The following is a 16,222-nucleotide window of genomic DNA, read 5'->3' as shown; positions in this document are numbered from 1 at the left end:
AGTCCCCTGAATTCTCCCCCAAGAACCCCATTGTTGGCACCACCAACCCTGTCCTCTGAGATGCTCCCCTCCCATTTCATGGGCTCTCTCACCCCCCTCTTGAACAAACACTCTTACTGCCCCCTTCCCAGGACACTCTTCCCTGGAGACTCTCACCCTCCCTCCCTCCCTGGACACTTCCCTTCCCCTTCTGTGGACATTCTCCACCCACCCCTCCCCTTACATTGCACCCCACTTTCCCTGGATACTATACCCTCCCCTTTCCACTTCATTCCATTTCTCTATCCTATTACCTCCCGTTTCCCCATTCCCCAGCCCTTGTCCAGCCTTGGCGCAGTGGTTTCTAACACAATCCAAATGAATGAAGTTATGTGAGGTCTCCAAGAGGATAAGATAACATCTATGGACCCCAAAATCATAGAAGTAGTGCAATTATATACAGTCCATAAAACTGAATGTTGTAAATTTTCGCTGGTGGGGAATTTATTTCCAGTTGGGTGGCTTTTAATGTAAATGTGTGAGATGCTAATGCTGCAAGTGAGATTGCTGACATTATTCCTCAGGAAGCTCGAAGCACCATTAACCTGCCTTGAAATTTGGGAGAATAAAACTCCAACAGTTCATCCTTCCATCAGGAGGCAGTTTTGCCTCCTGCTAAATTAAGTGCCCCCACATGCCACAACACCCACTGCTTGCAAAATGGAAAATTCCACCCAACATTTGCCCCATTGTCTGTTGGCACGTTGGCATGGTCATTCTCATATATTCTTTTATTATTACTCCTCTTATTATTTTTAATTTTACCATTCTTTATTATTCTTGTGCTACCAAATAAATCTGTTGGGCTTTAACCTGGTGTTGTGAGATTTCTTACTGCATCCTCTTACAGAACAGACATTTAACTGACCCATCAGTCTATCTAACACTACAGCTATCACCTTTCTCTTAAAGTGATTTGTCCTGAACCAAGTCTTTATTAGACTCAGATCCTCAGAATTTTGCACACTTACATTTCTGTAAACTGCAGTTTTTTTTTGGCAAACAGACCTTTGAAGACTGAGGAAGGTCGCCTCTGTCTCAAGTCCTTGCGCAACCCTTCACCCTCTCCTGACCCACAACGTTGGCCTTCAACCATCTAGGTCTCATGGTTTGCAATTCTCTTTTTGGAATGCACTACCTGGGAGGGTGATAGAAGCCAGTTGCCTCACATCCTTTAAAAAGTATCTGGGTGAACACTTGGCACATCATAACATTTAGGGCTTTGGGCCAAGTGTTGGCAGATAGAATTAGGTGGGAGTTCAGTTGTTTCTAATATGTCAGTGCAGACTCGATGGGCCAAAGGTCTTTTCTGCACTGTATGGTTCTATGATTCTATGATTCTTTAACTATTAACCTCTTCATCTTCCTCTTCTTCTTTAAGATCTTCTTTAAATACCCTTCCTCATATTTCCTTTCCTGGTTCCGCCACCCAACTAACACCCTTTTAGCTCGGTGAGTGTGGTTCTGAGGCATAAGAACAAGAAGCGTCCCAGGTTCCAGCTCCATCAGTGTTTCTACTTCTGACTACCACCCAATGATTCCTCCAGGAAAATGTCCATGAATGTTTCTGGCAGCTTTCTACAGCTAAAGCATTCGCTGTCAAGACCCACGCATGGGCTCAGGGAGAAGCCATCTGACACAAAAGAACAAGGAACAAAGAAAAGTACAGCACAGGAACAGGCCCTTCGGCCCTCCAAGCTTATGCCGATCGACACCTATGGAACCCAAATCCCAGCACCCGCAGGAAAGTGGGAGAGGAGTTAGAAAAGTTTCACCCATCCTCTCAAAGCAGTGACTGTAAAAATACTATATGGCAAATTTGTCCAATAAACTAAGTTTTGTACCACTGCCCAGTGCAGTAGGCCTCTCCAAGGATGTAAAACAATTATTGGAAAACCAGTTCCATCCTCAGAGGAGAACATTATGTAAAGTTATGGATAATTCCGTTTTTTCAACTTTCTAATATCCTGCGAGGCTTGCTTTTTAAAGTAATGATTGTTTTATGAAAGTCCTGTTTAATCTTGTGAGTGTCAACGCTTTGATCAAAGTGTTAGGGAGAAGAGCCCAGAGAGGTTGTACTTTTCAGCTTCTAGGAGGATTTCTGCTTCTGAAACTCAGCCCACACCTGTGTTTTCTCCAGCTCCTGAGAGAAAGTGAGTATTTGCACACCTCGGATGCGAACAAAATTAGACAGGGCTATGGTGCCCTCGATGACAGAATAACTTGTTGACACTGACTGCCTGGCAGAGGTAGGGATACAAAAGGATAGCTGCCATCTGTGAATCTGGCAACGTCTTCAGGAAAACAGGGGTGCGGGGGGATGAAATTGAAGGTATGGCAACAATAGATATTGAACAGAGCGAGAAAAAAACCTCAGCAATGTAAAAAGGCCAGAAAACACTCACACTCCACGGGTAAAATCTAAAGCACCACAATCTTGGCACATTATTAATCCAAGTGCATAAATGCAGCTGCAGTCCCGACTGGGTGAGCACTAATCTGTTGCTATGCAACCAGCTGTAAAAGAAATCCAGTCCAGCAGTGAAGGAGTTAACTATGCAGATCAGCGCTCAGTGACGGCCTTGTTAGCCATCTTGATTTTTGCTAAATGACTCCTGCAGGGTTGCAAACAGTAAGGCTTGGCACCGCACTGCATTCAGGACCAGGTGCCCAGCTGAGACTCACTCCTGCCTTACCCTGTGTAAAAATGCACGGCGCTGTAAATCATTTAGCGAGAGATAAATAGAAATCATGAATATTTCAGGATATTTAAATAATAAAGTGATTAAGCGACTGTAATATTCCATCCCCCATTTCTGACTCTACCCGCCTCCCCCACCCACTTCACCGAAAATAGATCAGTTCAAGTTAAAGCAAAATAGTCAATCAAATAATGGAAGGATTTTGAACAGCTTTTTTACAAAGCGGGCTCCAACATAGAATAGGGGAAAATACACAGAAGAGGATTCATATTATTCCAGATGATTTTTAATCATTCTGAAATCAACATGCCCTTGGCATTTTTTGTGTTGCTAACAAAGCACAGATATTTAAAGCAATAATAATGGGGCTGTAGCGAACATTGTTCACATTCAATAAATGATGTGAGTAAAATATGGGCGATATTTACCGCAGAAATACTCTTCGATGTCAAATCATTGACGCTGTGAATTAGTTACTGTGGGGTGATTATTCAAATCAGTGACTGTGAATTAATTACCATGGGGAGATTATTCCGTATTTGCAGGTGAGCAAGGCTGTCTTTTTTTTTGTTATAAAAATTGCTTTTCCATTTGGATTCTCCCTTCGTTCGGATTTTTCTGCAGAAGGTTTTATTTTGTACGTTAATCTAGATTCTGGGGTAAAAATGACTGAGTTACCTCAGGGCATCAGTCATTTAATTGTGGTTTGAACAGGGCTAAACGCAGGCCCAACCCACGCGGAATTCAAATCCATGCAAAGAATTCCAAATTACCACATGGCATCCCATTTGTTCTCTATAATACAATACTCCTGATGTAAGTGCAAGACTTAAATGAAGAATTTTCCGCCAGATATAAATACCTTCCATAAATTCCTTAGTAGTTAAAAGCTTCCTCAATCCCAGTTATCAACTAGTCCGTTCCATAATTGCACATAAACCAGCAACATGTGATATGCACTTTTTTTTGTACTGTATTGTCAAATTATTACCTTTCTTTGTATTGTTTTTATATGTAAATGTGCATTGCCTAGGTTTCCCTTTGAATGGAAATCGCAGTTATAATTTTGTGGGAAGTCCAGTCTGCAAGGAAATTTGAATAAAGGATTCACATCACCTGATTGTGCATTTTGATTGCAGTTTAATCCCAGTTTTACATTTTACAGAGGTGCCCAGAGCATTGTGTAGTGAAAACTGCTTCAATTAAGATGAATCCAGGCTCACAGCCTCACAGAAAAAATTACAGTCTCAACCTTGGCATTCCCTCTTTGGAAAGAATCTTTGAGATGGCAGCGACATAACCAAAATATTATACAATATAAATAAATAGATGCCACAAAACCGGATTAGATCACTGCACACTCCCCAGCCCCCTTCCTCCCGACACACATTATTTCTGTGATCACAGGTACAGCTATTAACTCATTAACCTATTTTTAAAAGGCACAAGCCAATGACATTTGTTTTGAAAATTTGGCTCAAAAAAAAATTCCACAGCAGGTGTTTTAAAAATAAATCTGAAGACGTGTTTTGATTACGTCTTCAGAATCCTCCATTTCCTCTGCCATATTCACATGTCCTCATCATTCTGTCACACAGCAAGCAAAGCCAGACATGTTACAAAGGAAAGGGATGAACTGGGCAGAGTCACATAGCCTCCAAATAAGCTAACCGTCTTGCCAATTTAAACTGAAGTGCTTAAAAGGTGCACCTTAATGAACTACTAATTGCAGAGTCCACAACCAAGGCCACTTAATGAAAGACATGGGCAAGTGATAAGGCTTCATCAGTGCCGTATTCACCAGTTAGTAGAATTTATTTCAGCCTTGACATCTTAAGGGAAAGTACCGTGCGTTTTCTTTTGGTGGCGGGATGGATGGATGGTCAAAACTGCACCTCGTGCTCACATGACATCCAAGCTACAGTAGCAACATAAATAGGGCCTTGAAGGAACGTGTCCATCTACCTTCCTGCTTGGATGTAGATACCCTATTTAAAGAATCACCATAACCCCAGAGAGACAGAGAGAGAGGGACGCATACGCACACATACAAACACTAGGATCAGTTACCCATAAGTAAAATCTCCAAAGTAAAGTTCCTACAGTTACGTAGTGCAAAATAATTCTCTTCCAGCCCTCAATGTTTTGATTAGGCATCAATAAATGAAGAAAGTGGGAACTAATTTTTACAACGAAATAACTTCAGTTTTTTTTCACGTGAGGAGAGTAAAATAATGATAGTTTCAGTTAATAACACATTTTCTACTCAAAGTCAAAAAAAATCAAATGTTGGTAAGGGGGCAAAAAAACCTTGTAGCATTTGCATAATCGTTATAACAGACAATGAAAGCACAAAGTCAGCAGGAGCATCAGCTGCTGTAAAAACTAACACTAAGAGCGTGCAATTAAGAATAATTATTCTTAATGATTACAGAGAACCAAGTGGGAAGGTGTGCATTTACTGTAGGTCTCATTGCCCTTAGATTCAGGCCAACAGGATGCAAAACTCAATGCCGAAACAGAGAATGCTTCACGAGGAAGCAAAGAAAGCAACAAAGATGCACACCTTTATTTCCTGGATTCAAGACCTCACATTTAACAGCTGCTTGCCAGGGATATAGAGCTCGATAGATTTGTGCTGACAGGAAGGGGCTTTAAAAAAAAATGTTTCTTCCCGAAAGATATTTGAATTTAGTTAAAATATCTGGATTGGTGCAAAGCAAGTCACATTTGCTTCCTTTCGCGAATACATTGTTGATTTTTAATCCAGTGTGGAAGATCCATTAGAGAATATTTTTAAATATGACTTTTGATTCCAAGCAGTTTTCCTTAAAAAAAACAATGTTTTTTAAAGCCACAGTGTTTTTTTTATCAGTACTTTCATTGTATCTTACCAACATCATTGGCTGCCAATGTGTGAAAAAAACAGAGGGAGTTTATCTATTTTTATGTTTTCAAAAAATGTTATTTTTAAATTTCAAATTTAAAATAAACACGGCAAAGCTCAGAATGGCGTAACGTTAAAAAATATATTCGGCAAGTACAGATGATGAGGGTGACAAAGGGGCTACTGTTGTTTTAATTGTTTGTTCACAATCTGCTCGCTAGTGGCTATAAGCTCTCACTCCATGTAATTATGTTAATGTACGGCAGCTTGTCAGGATTTTTGTTCATTAGAGGCGGTTGTTTCACTGCGTATATTTCTCCCTCTCTCTCTCTGATAATCTCCGTGTGATCGGGGCCGATGTTTACAATCTTGAAACACGGATCATCGCCACGCCATCCCAGTTTGCGCTGGGAACAGTCACAGTCCGGTGTTGCCAGTCATGAGAATTTATTCTCTTTGTTTAATTTAGCTGCCATTGGCTTAAATTAACTAGCCCCCCCCCCCTCCCCACCCCCACTGCCTCCCCTCACCCCACCTTGTGCCCACATTCCCTCCCTCACCCCTGGCAAAAATAAATTACTAAAATATCTGAATAAATTCTATGTCCGCAAATTCACAAAATCATTCATTCCCATTTATTTACAGCAATTTTATTCATCTTCAAAATGAGGTTTTAAGTTCCCTCCTATTATTTGAGAAGCAGGGGAAGGAAACCAAGGATCATTGGGAGGAGATACAGCTCAGTAAATCTGCCCATTTCATCTATCAAATGGGGACATGAGTTAGACCAAGTCAAAACAGTAAAATTATCGCAAATATGTATTTTGTAAAAAGCTAATTCTGCAACAGAGCAGCTCTGGGCAAACAACATATTTTCAACTGAAAGATAAGGTAACTACTGTTTAACGAATAACAAGGGTTTTAAAATAGAACTGAAAGTTTTGTTCATATGCCGGGTATATTTTAATATGCAAGACATTGAACAGCACCAAAAAAAAACCCTCTGAAGTTTATAGGTTGAGGCTACTTAACTTTTACAGAACCACACAGTCAAGGGTCTGGTCAAATATCAATTCTATCATATTCGACAGAAGCAAAACTCAAATAGCTGGCATAAAGCCTCAACTTCCAATTGACTCATTTCTGGTGTGTAACGAATGTAGTTACAAAATGTATATTGTTAATGCTTCAGTTCTGTAGGTATTAGAAAATAATGCTTCTAAATAATTAATGTTTAGTAGACATCTAAAATTCTGCTTTTCAAATCGCTGATCTGGAGATTAGTGCGGATACTTTCCAGAGTTTATACGCTAGGTTCTTGCTCCTATGGGACAAAGTTCACCAGTTCAGTACCTGAACTGCACAGCTTAGTTCAGAATAATTATTGGACGAAATTGCAGGTTAGTGCAAAAATTAATATTCAATCTGTACAAGAGATGTTCGAAAAACCTAAGGAGTTACATGGGTCCAAGATCAATGTATCAAACTGTTTCCCTTTGTGAATACGTACAGTGTATGCAACAGTTTCTGCTCACACATCCCTTGTGTATCTACCCAAACGTCAGCAGAAAGAAAATGGTTACTACAGCGTAAAATATTTTTTCAATAAGCCAAAGATACGCAAGAAAGACTTGGGCCTTAGAACTCTAAAATTTTAGCTGCTGAGTCTTTAAAGTAAATGTAGGATTGTTGTAGCCGTCTCTATTTAATGGGTAATTTTTTTTTGAGCTGAAGAGATTCACAAAAAGGTCACGATTTGAAACAGGCGAGTGTTATTTTGTGGGCATGTAAAATTCTAGAGAAGCCAGGCTGTTATGCATGGTAGGCCTCAGGCCTGCACGAACAACAGCTTAAGAGGCTGCATTACATTATTGCTGAATTGTATAGCAACACGTGAATGGCCTTTCCTATTCAGAACATTCTTTCTGCTCCTGTAGATCAACCACAAAGGGATGGCCCTTCTGGAGCAAAATGATCTTTTTTCTGTTCAGTAAATATTACACAAACCATCTACAGCATGTGCATAACAAAATTGGCACCCTATTCTTCATAAACAAATGTGGAAAATCTTCTCAGGTGATTCCTGCACCATATTCAATAACCACATTCTTTCAAAAATAGTTTTACAACATATATTTTATTCCCTTAATAGCATCAAATTCCTATTTCATTTTTTAAAAAATTCTAAGACCTTGCACTCTGTCATTTTTAATATGACGTATCTGATTCTATTTTTCAAAGTAGTATTCTATTTATAAAAATATTATATAAAATTAGAAGCAGACATTAAAATCAAAATATTAATTTGTGTTACGCTAAAGGTCTTTTCTTCATTATTCCTTCACCTGCCCACTGTGCAGACAGCACAAAGCTTGCTAGGCTCATGTAAGCTAATGATTTCTTTCTCAAAACAGAATGTTTGTTCCTTCTATTCAACAGTTGGACTTAATAACCTGAATTTTATTTCCTACTCTCAGCCACCAAATATTGGTTAAAATATCACTTTGCTTTTCTCAAACTTTAGGCAGTCCTTTCTTGAAAGCAGTGGCACATTCTGGGTATATCTGCATGCTTCCCAGCAACACTCCAGTACATCTTCCAAAAGCGGTCATTCTTAAGGGACAGTGTAGCACTATTTCACTGGTGTATCACTATTGTGCCCAATCCTCTCCCCATGCACCCAGCACCCACAACTTGCAGAGCCCACATCCAGAGTCTTAATTAGAATTAGAAAGAGGTAGGCTGGAATTCTCTGGCCATTCATGTCCCGCCACTGCTGCCAGCCGGTACAGAGAATTTGGCACTTTGCCTAAACCTCCATTCCCTGCTGTGGAGAATCCCAGCTGTGGTTACTAGTCTGCATGGCCTTCTGTTTTTTGATTATTATTCAGTGTCTCTTGTAAGCAAAGTAAATATATGGGGGGTGGGGGGGAATGAGGATAAGCATAGATCCAACTGTGATCTTTCTGCAATGGAATGGCCTGCTGATGCTGCTCGAACATGAAGAATGGACACTTGAATGGTTCTGGACGTTGGATGGTGGGTGTGGACCTGAGCTCCCAGCAACAGTAAACGCCTTCGGAAGAAGGAAGGAATGAAAAACGCAGGGGAAAGCTATAGATCGGGAAAGGCTGGTTCAGATTTATCCAGAAAGACTAATCGGGAGCCACCAATTATGGAAGTGAGCAGCACACTTGGATAGATCCCCATTCCTGTTTCAACCATCAAGGAGGTGATGGTGAAACCTTAAATATTAAATGCAATATATTTTCAAAAATATTTTAAGTGTGCGTACTCTGGAGACGGTCTCCCCATGAGACAAAGTGCCATGACGCAAACGGCATATGCTGTTGCTATGACAGGTTGCTAGGAATCTTGTGGCCCTTTAAGGCATCGGTTGTAGCAGTCATGGGTTCACTTCCCTGTATAATATGCTACTCCCTGTGCCAAAGATTCAGTGCTCAAAGGGTTAACATTGACAGCAAACAATTAAGTTTTTATTTTGGTTTAAATGCATCAGGTGGAATAATTATTCATTTGAGGTATTAAACTCCAGCAATGCCAGAAAGGAAATGTTCTTGAAAGGAGGAACGTGATGCAGTAAATAGGTGTTGCGGGAGGGATATTGGGAAGTCAGTCAGCATTCCCAATCCCGAACTCTTTCACCTGGCTCCATGGTGCAAATTGTGCAAGGACAGTATCGTGGTCTGATGTGATGACTCACATGGCTGATTGCCCTGCTTACATTCACTTGCTGGGCTCACACATACATGAGGTGCCTCTTGAGCAAGGCCGCAGCACGTGGCTGAAGTCCAGAGAATAACAAAAGATCAGCTTTTAGTAGATGAGAGGAGAGAACCAGCAGAGAAAAAAACACAACTTATTATAAAAATATCTAAGCACAGAAAGAGTCAGGAGAAGCAGTCAAATTATTACGGTACACATTCCGATAAACCCAAACGCTACAGTTCAATTTTCTTTTTGCATTTCCAGTTAATCAGTGATTTTATTCGAAGGTCCACTTAATAACAGTCTGCTTTACCTTAAAACAGCACCGAGTGTGTCATTTTGTATGGTGCTGTTTTTATAAATCACCTTATTGTATTAATCTAAGCCAGGGATGAACAAGAGTCAGAACTGTCTTTTGAAATACTATTTACACAGCGGCAATTATTTGGGAAAATCCTCAAATGAGCTTATTCACTGTAAACGTTGGAAAGATACAGGCCACTTTACTCCCGTCCGTCTATGAAAAGGATGGAAGGAATGATCAAAGTCGTCAGAAATAATGTTAATTCAATTAAAATTGAGGGCAGATTTTCTGCTTGAAAGAATACGAGAGACAGGATTGGGTCACCCGAGCTTCATTTATCGCTGCTTGCTTAGGTAATTAGTGTAATGAGGAAATCGGGGATCTGTGTTGGGGGGGGTTGGTGTTAGGTGTTAGTGGACAGCGTGAACGTGGATTTGACAATTGTATTGCCTACCTTATGCCCACACTGAGTGGCGTTACGTCCATTTTAGGAGCTGCAGGATTTCCCCCCTCAAGATGGCTGCAGAGCAAAGAGCTCTCTCTACACAAAATGGCACCTGGCTGACCACTCAGGCTGGCATTCCCTTGCCTTCTGGCACCGATGCTGTGCGTGACTCACAGCGGTAGCTTCACGTTGTCAGAAATTCACAGTCTCACCAGGGGAAAAAAAATAGATCGCAGTCTTCAGAGAGGATTTCAAGGCTGATCTGTTTTTTTTTCATATCGAAGGATGTGCTGCAAAATAGGAGCAATGATTCTGTTATTCTCTCAAGCATTCATGTCTTGCCCTAGCTCTGCTGAACTGCTGTTCTGTGCCTCATTGACACACGGCCTCACTGTGAGGTGAGATTCTCAGGAACAGGGACAGGAGGAGAGCTGGAAAGAAATTGGGGTCAGAATCCCCTCGCCACTCTGCAATCTTTTCACATATTGTTTGCAAAGACCCCGTGAAAAATTTTGTTTCCTAATTAATAACATTGCTTGCTTGGAAAATTTTAGAATCTGGATCAGAAAATTTAGCTCGTAGAAGGAAAAATTGTGCGGATGATGTGAATCTTTTCGATAAAAGAATGACAAATATCTTTCAGAATTAAGCCCCTGGACATAATGCAGGTTTATTTATCATTCAATGTGGTACCCAAATAGCCAGTAATATGATAACTCATTGATTTCAAAAGTGAAGTGCTTGGAATAATCAGATATTGTTACAAAATATGTTTTTATTTGCTCCCTCCAATTCCCTTCTCTCCTTACGTCATGTGGCTGGCTTTTTTTGTTATTGTATCATTGTTGCTAGGATTCTTTCCGCTTGCCTGGAGTGGTAAAACTCCAACAACACTCAAGCAGCTCGATACCATCCAATACAATGCAGCCCGCTTAATTAATAGCCCATCCTTCAACATTCACTCACTCCACCACCAATGGAGTGGCAGCAGTGTGTACTATCTACAAGATAGACTGCGGCAATTCATCAAGGCTTCTTCAACAGCAAACCTGTGATCTCTACCACTTAGAAGGACAATGACAGCAGACATGTGGGAACACCACATGTAAGTTCCCCTCCAAGCTTCATACCATCTCAATTGGAATGAAATCATCATTCCTCCCTCTGTAACAGTACTGTGGATGTACCTATTTCATACAGGTTTGCAGCGCTGCAAGAAGGTGGCTCCCCACCACTTTCTCAAGAGTAATTAGGGTGTACTGGCCTAGCTAGTTGTACCTACTCATCTTGTGAATGAACCAGTGAGGAGCCCTGTGATTACTCAAGTAACCATTCTTGGTTGTTGATGCTGGCAGGTCTTCGATCTTGGAGATGGGATGAGAAAGACACCCAAGCTGCACTCCAATATTCCAGCGTTTCCCTACTGGACATTTTCCCCCTCGCACAACCCACCACAGATAGTAGAGCTTTCAGTCATCTGACCCCTACCTTGAACTCTCTGCTTAAACACTTGTAACTCATTGCTTCTGTTGGCAAAATCCTCCTAAGACCGACTACTTTGACTGCTCTTCAGCTTTGGTTTATTCCCTGAACTCCCTGTCTGCTGCAACTTGCCTGTCCTCACCAACCCTGACCCACTCCACTTCCAACCACCAGCCCCCCATCCCCCCAAACTTTTCCTGATGAGAAACACCTTGGGGTGTTTGCTATGAAGAAGTACAAGTTCTCCTCACATGATGAATGTGGGTTTCCTGGCAGGCATCACAGGAGGAGCGGGATAACCTCGGTGATTTTTCTCCTTCTGTCTTAGTCGGGTTAACAAACTGTTTACTTAAAAAGGCTATCTCCCTTACAGGAAGAACACAGAGCAAAAATGTGCTGCCTATAAAAGAATGGATTGCCAATAATTCCCGCATTGTGCTACAATCAGCTCAGTCAGGGTTTAAACAGGGTTTCCCATTTGGCTTGGCTCATATTCAATAAATATATTGAATAAATAATAATAAATATTATTAATATAATAATAAATAAATGTATTATAATAAATTTCTAATAATAAATATGGGAGATGTTAGGGAGTATTTGGCAGGAGGGTGGAATATGACAGGAACTGAAATAATGGACCAGACTGTAGCAAAATAGTTCTGATGGAAGGTTACTTACGCTATCTCTGCTTGTCATAGAATCCCTATAGAGCAGAAGGAGGCCATTCAGCCCACTGAGTCTGCACCAACTCTGTCTTACCCAGGCCCTCTCCCCAACCCTATTTGTGTAACCCTGTACACTCACTATGACTGATCCATCTAACCTAGACATCTTGGGACATGAAAGGGTAATGTCACATGGTGAATCCACCTAACCTGCACATCTTTGGACTGTGGGAGGAAACAGGAGCACCCAGAGGAAACCCACGCAGACACGGAGAGAATGTACAAACTCCACACAGACAGTGACCTGAGGCTGAAATCGAACCCAGGTCCAGGCTTCTCTTCAGAGATGCTGCCTGACTTAAATATTTCCAGAGTGTTCTGCCTTTATTTCAGATTTCCAGCATCTGTAATATTTTGCTTTCAATATATAGTTTTGGTGCAGAGTCATTTTCACAACTTCCATGAATAAGATTTTTACGTCTTCCTCCTATCAATGTTCTTTATTTTATTCATATCAAAAACTACTTTCAGTGGTGCCATTTGTGAATCGACAGAGGAGGGTACAAGCTGTCACTTGACACATACAGAATACTGCAGGGATATTCTCCTTGATATTTGAACTTGAAATTAATATCTCAAAACTAGTGCAATGAGGTTAAACAGAGTTGTACAACACCCTTCTGTCCACTTGATTAATAGGAACATAGGACCACCTTGAATGGGTTAATGCCAGTTTTGTCCCATAGTCCAAAGATGTGCGGTTTAGGTTGACTGGCCATGCTACATTGACCCTAGTGTCAGGGGGATTTGCAGGGGTTACGGGAATAGAGCCCGCATGGGATTGCAGTCAGTACAAACTCGATGCGCCAAATGGCCTGCTTCTGTACTGTACGGATTCTATGATGAGTCATTATGATGAATATCACACAAACACATTAAGCATTTGAATGCTAGTATTACAAATATGAATTCCAGGCTGTTAACGCATTCTAAAATAGGGTATTAGAACATTTTAATTATGATTTAACTATAATTGTCATGGACTCCAAAACCTTACAATTTATGCCTTTTTTCAGGGGAACGGATTATTATAACTTTCTATTTTTCTACCCTCTGCATATCCCCTTGGCATTCTCCCCAATTATGGCCATGACTATTTGACAGGATCCTGGGTGGAATTACTCCCAGCCCGCCCACTCATGGTGGGTTTGATGGCGGGTAAAAGCAGAGAATCTAGCCAGAGCCAAAATGTTGGACATCCGCTGGCGTAAAATCTCTGGTACCATGAGGCAGCAGTGCCAACCATTGTGCCACCGTGCCACCCAGAATTAATATGTCTCCAAGCGCAGAATCTGGAGCGGGATCCTGCCATTCTGGTCAGTGAGAGAGGCACTGCCAGAGCTGCGCATCACCGGTCTTAGTCTCAGAATGGGAGAATTCCACCCCCTATCAACACTGTGGTGAACTGCCAGTGTGTATGCGTGAGGGAATGAGCTTGTGATAAGCTCAGAATCTGGAAAGGGGAGCATGGTGAGAGAATAGTCGAGGGATAAGCTTGTTATCAGGAGTGAAGAGCTGTGAGAGCCTGGGCTGGGGAAAAGTTGCTGATGAATGGTGTCAGAAACTTATCAGCGTGAACAGAAAGCCTGTGTCTAGGAAGAGGGCAAGGGAGGATGAGTCATAAGGATTACCCACACCCTTCTATTTTTTTCTTTTTCACCACAAAGAGACCCTAGCTTCTGTTTAGTATCTCCAAGCAATTCAACCTAAGCCTGTGATGAAGCTAATCAATCCTGTTGCCACTGTTTATTAAACACCTATTGCAATTGTACGGATAACATCAGAAAAAATAAAAGTTAAAGTACACTTTGTTGGATCAAGTTAAAGCTTAAAGTTTATTATTAGTCATGAGTAGGTTTACATTAACACTGCAATGAAGTTACTGTGAAGCTCCCCTAGTCACCACACGTCTGTTCAGGTACACTGAGGGAGAATTTAGCACAACCAATCCATCTAACCAGCACGTTTTTTTTGGACTGTGGGAGGAAACCGGAGCACTCGGAGGAAACCCATGCAGACATGGGGCAAATGTACAGATTCCATACAGACAGTGACCCAAGCTGGGAATTGAAGTCAGGTCCCTGGCACTGTGATGCAGCTGTGCTATACATTGTGCCACCGTGGAGGGGGGTTGGGGGGGGAGGGGGAGGTGGTGGTCAATGGATATAGGCAGCAATAGTTGCCAAGCCATCTAGACCAAGTTGATCTATTGCTCATCAGTGCTGAGTGAGGTAATTGCAGGGTGAAACAAGAATGCTACAACCAGCTTCAGATCCTGTGGGTTGGAGGTGTTTCATGTTCCTGGTCACTGTGTGGTGGATGAGGACAAAGTCGAACTGAGCTGCAATGCCTCCATTTTTGAATAGCTACTGAACATGGTACGCAGGGTGAGGCAACCGAGAATGGCTGGTTCCCATGGAAACTATTCCCAAACAAGGGTCAGAAGAGGAACACAGAAAATTGACGTGGGCGAAAAATAAATGAAGTACCTACCAATCATTTAAAAAAAAATAATTGACTTGTTTATTTCTGAGCTATGCTGCTAAGTTTATTCGATATGGAAAGACTCAAGGTTGAGTTCAGATACTAGTCTAGACAACAGCTGCACAATGTATTGAGACCCAATTCACAGTGGTGGAGGGGGAGGGGATGCTAATGAATAGGTTGCGAGATTTGTGGAGCCTCTACAGTATGGTTAGCCGTTTATTAAAGCTAGCAATCTGAATTTCTTACCTTCTGTCATGACAAGCGATGTCCTTGGTATTTATGATTGAGGGACACCTCTGCCACTCCATCCAGTCCCTGCCAGTGTCCTTCAGAACAGCTGATGGAGCCTAAGTCTGATAAATACAAAAAAAAGACAAATGCCAAACCAACTGGTGAGCGTCACACTTGTGATACAAAATTAGACATGGGGGTGATGGAGGTGGGGAGGGGGAAATCCTAACAGTAGTGTGCAGACTCAAGTACCCTCTGCTCTAACTACCCAACCTCAAGGGCGTTACAATGGGTGGGCGGAGGGAGGGGTAGTGGACAGATGTCAGCTGACTGCCTGTTCTGTTGGCTTCCAATGATGATTCCAAGGAGGTGAGAAATGGAGAGAGGAAGGAACAGGGAAATTAGGGAATGGAGGTGCATGTGGGCACCGAATGTGTATTAATCACATATACGCTACGCTAGCAAGTTTCTTTTAAGCTTTGCTTCTTTACTCAATCAACATCAGATAGTCAATGCCAACGGACACTGCAAGAGCTGGGAAAGAGTGTACCTCCACACTATGGAACTTTATACTTTAAGCTCTGAAGCTTTTAACGTTTGAGATGATTTTTCATGCTGTCAAATTGGAACCTTTTTATTTTCACATCATGGATCACATTACAGCATAACACAAGATCTGTCACGATTACACTGGGTTCATTTGGATTTCTCAATGACACATGGATCATTGCCAACATATTACATTATAAATTATAGTCCAATCAAGTCAATGCTCCTATTTTTGATTTGTACAAAATTATTCAGCACTTTCTTCACCTTCTTTCTATACTCCTTTCCAATCTACTACTAACTGAGATGCTGACCTTCAATGGAGTGAAGCTCCATGGGTATCAACTCCATGAGTTCAATTAGGTTGAGAGAGCTCGATCTTTTCTCCTTAGAGAGACGAAGGATGAGAGGGGACACCTGATAGGGGTGTATAAGATGATGAGGGGTATTGATCAGGTGGACTCTCAGAGTCTTTTCCCCAGGGCTGAAATGGCTGCCACAAGAGGACACAGGTTTAAGGTGCTGGGGAGTAGGTACAGAGGAGGTGTCAGGGGTAAGTTTTTCACTCGGAGGGTGGTGGGTGAGTGAAATGGGCTGCCGTCGGTGGTGGTGGAGACAAATTCGATAGGGTCTTTTCAG

At 41.6% G+C, this 16,222-nt stretch overlaps 1 long non-coding RNA gene across 1 annotated transcript in view; it reads right to left on the bottom strand.

Moving 5' to 3' along the window:
• LOC145359534 (uncharacterized) overlaps positions 1–16,222 on the bottom strand; it is a 94,925-nt gene that overhangs the window by 52,957 nt on the left and 25,746 nt on the right. Inside the window, exons 2-3 of the long non-coding RNA XR_013889598.1 lie at positions 15,050–15,156; positions 10,116–10,396 (exon numbers count right to left, since the gene is read on the bottom strand). This is a non-coding gene — a long non-coding RNA (uncharacterized LOC145359534). The remainder of the gene's footprint in view (positions 1–10,115; positions 10,397–15,049; positions 15,157–16,222) is intronic.

This window comes from Carcharhinus amblyrhynchos, chromosome 28 (assembly GCF_965287045.1).
Source record: "Carcharhinus amblyrhynchos chromosome 28, sCarAmb.v2.hapA, whole genome shotgun sequence".
In the NCBI taxonomy this organism is placed as follows: Eukaryota; Metazoa; Chordata; class Chondrichthyes; order Carcharhiniformes; family Carcharhinidae; genus Carcharhinus; species Carcharhinus amblyrhynchos.
The sequence above is the reverse complement of the archived record's forward strand: the minus strand, read 5'-3'. Positions and strand labels throughout refer to the sequence as shown.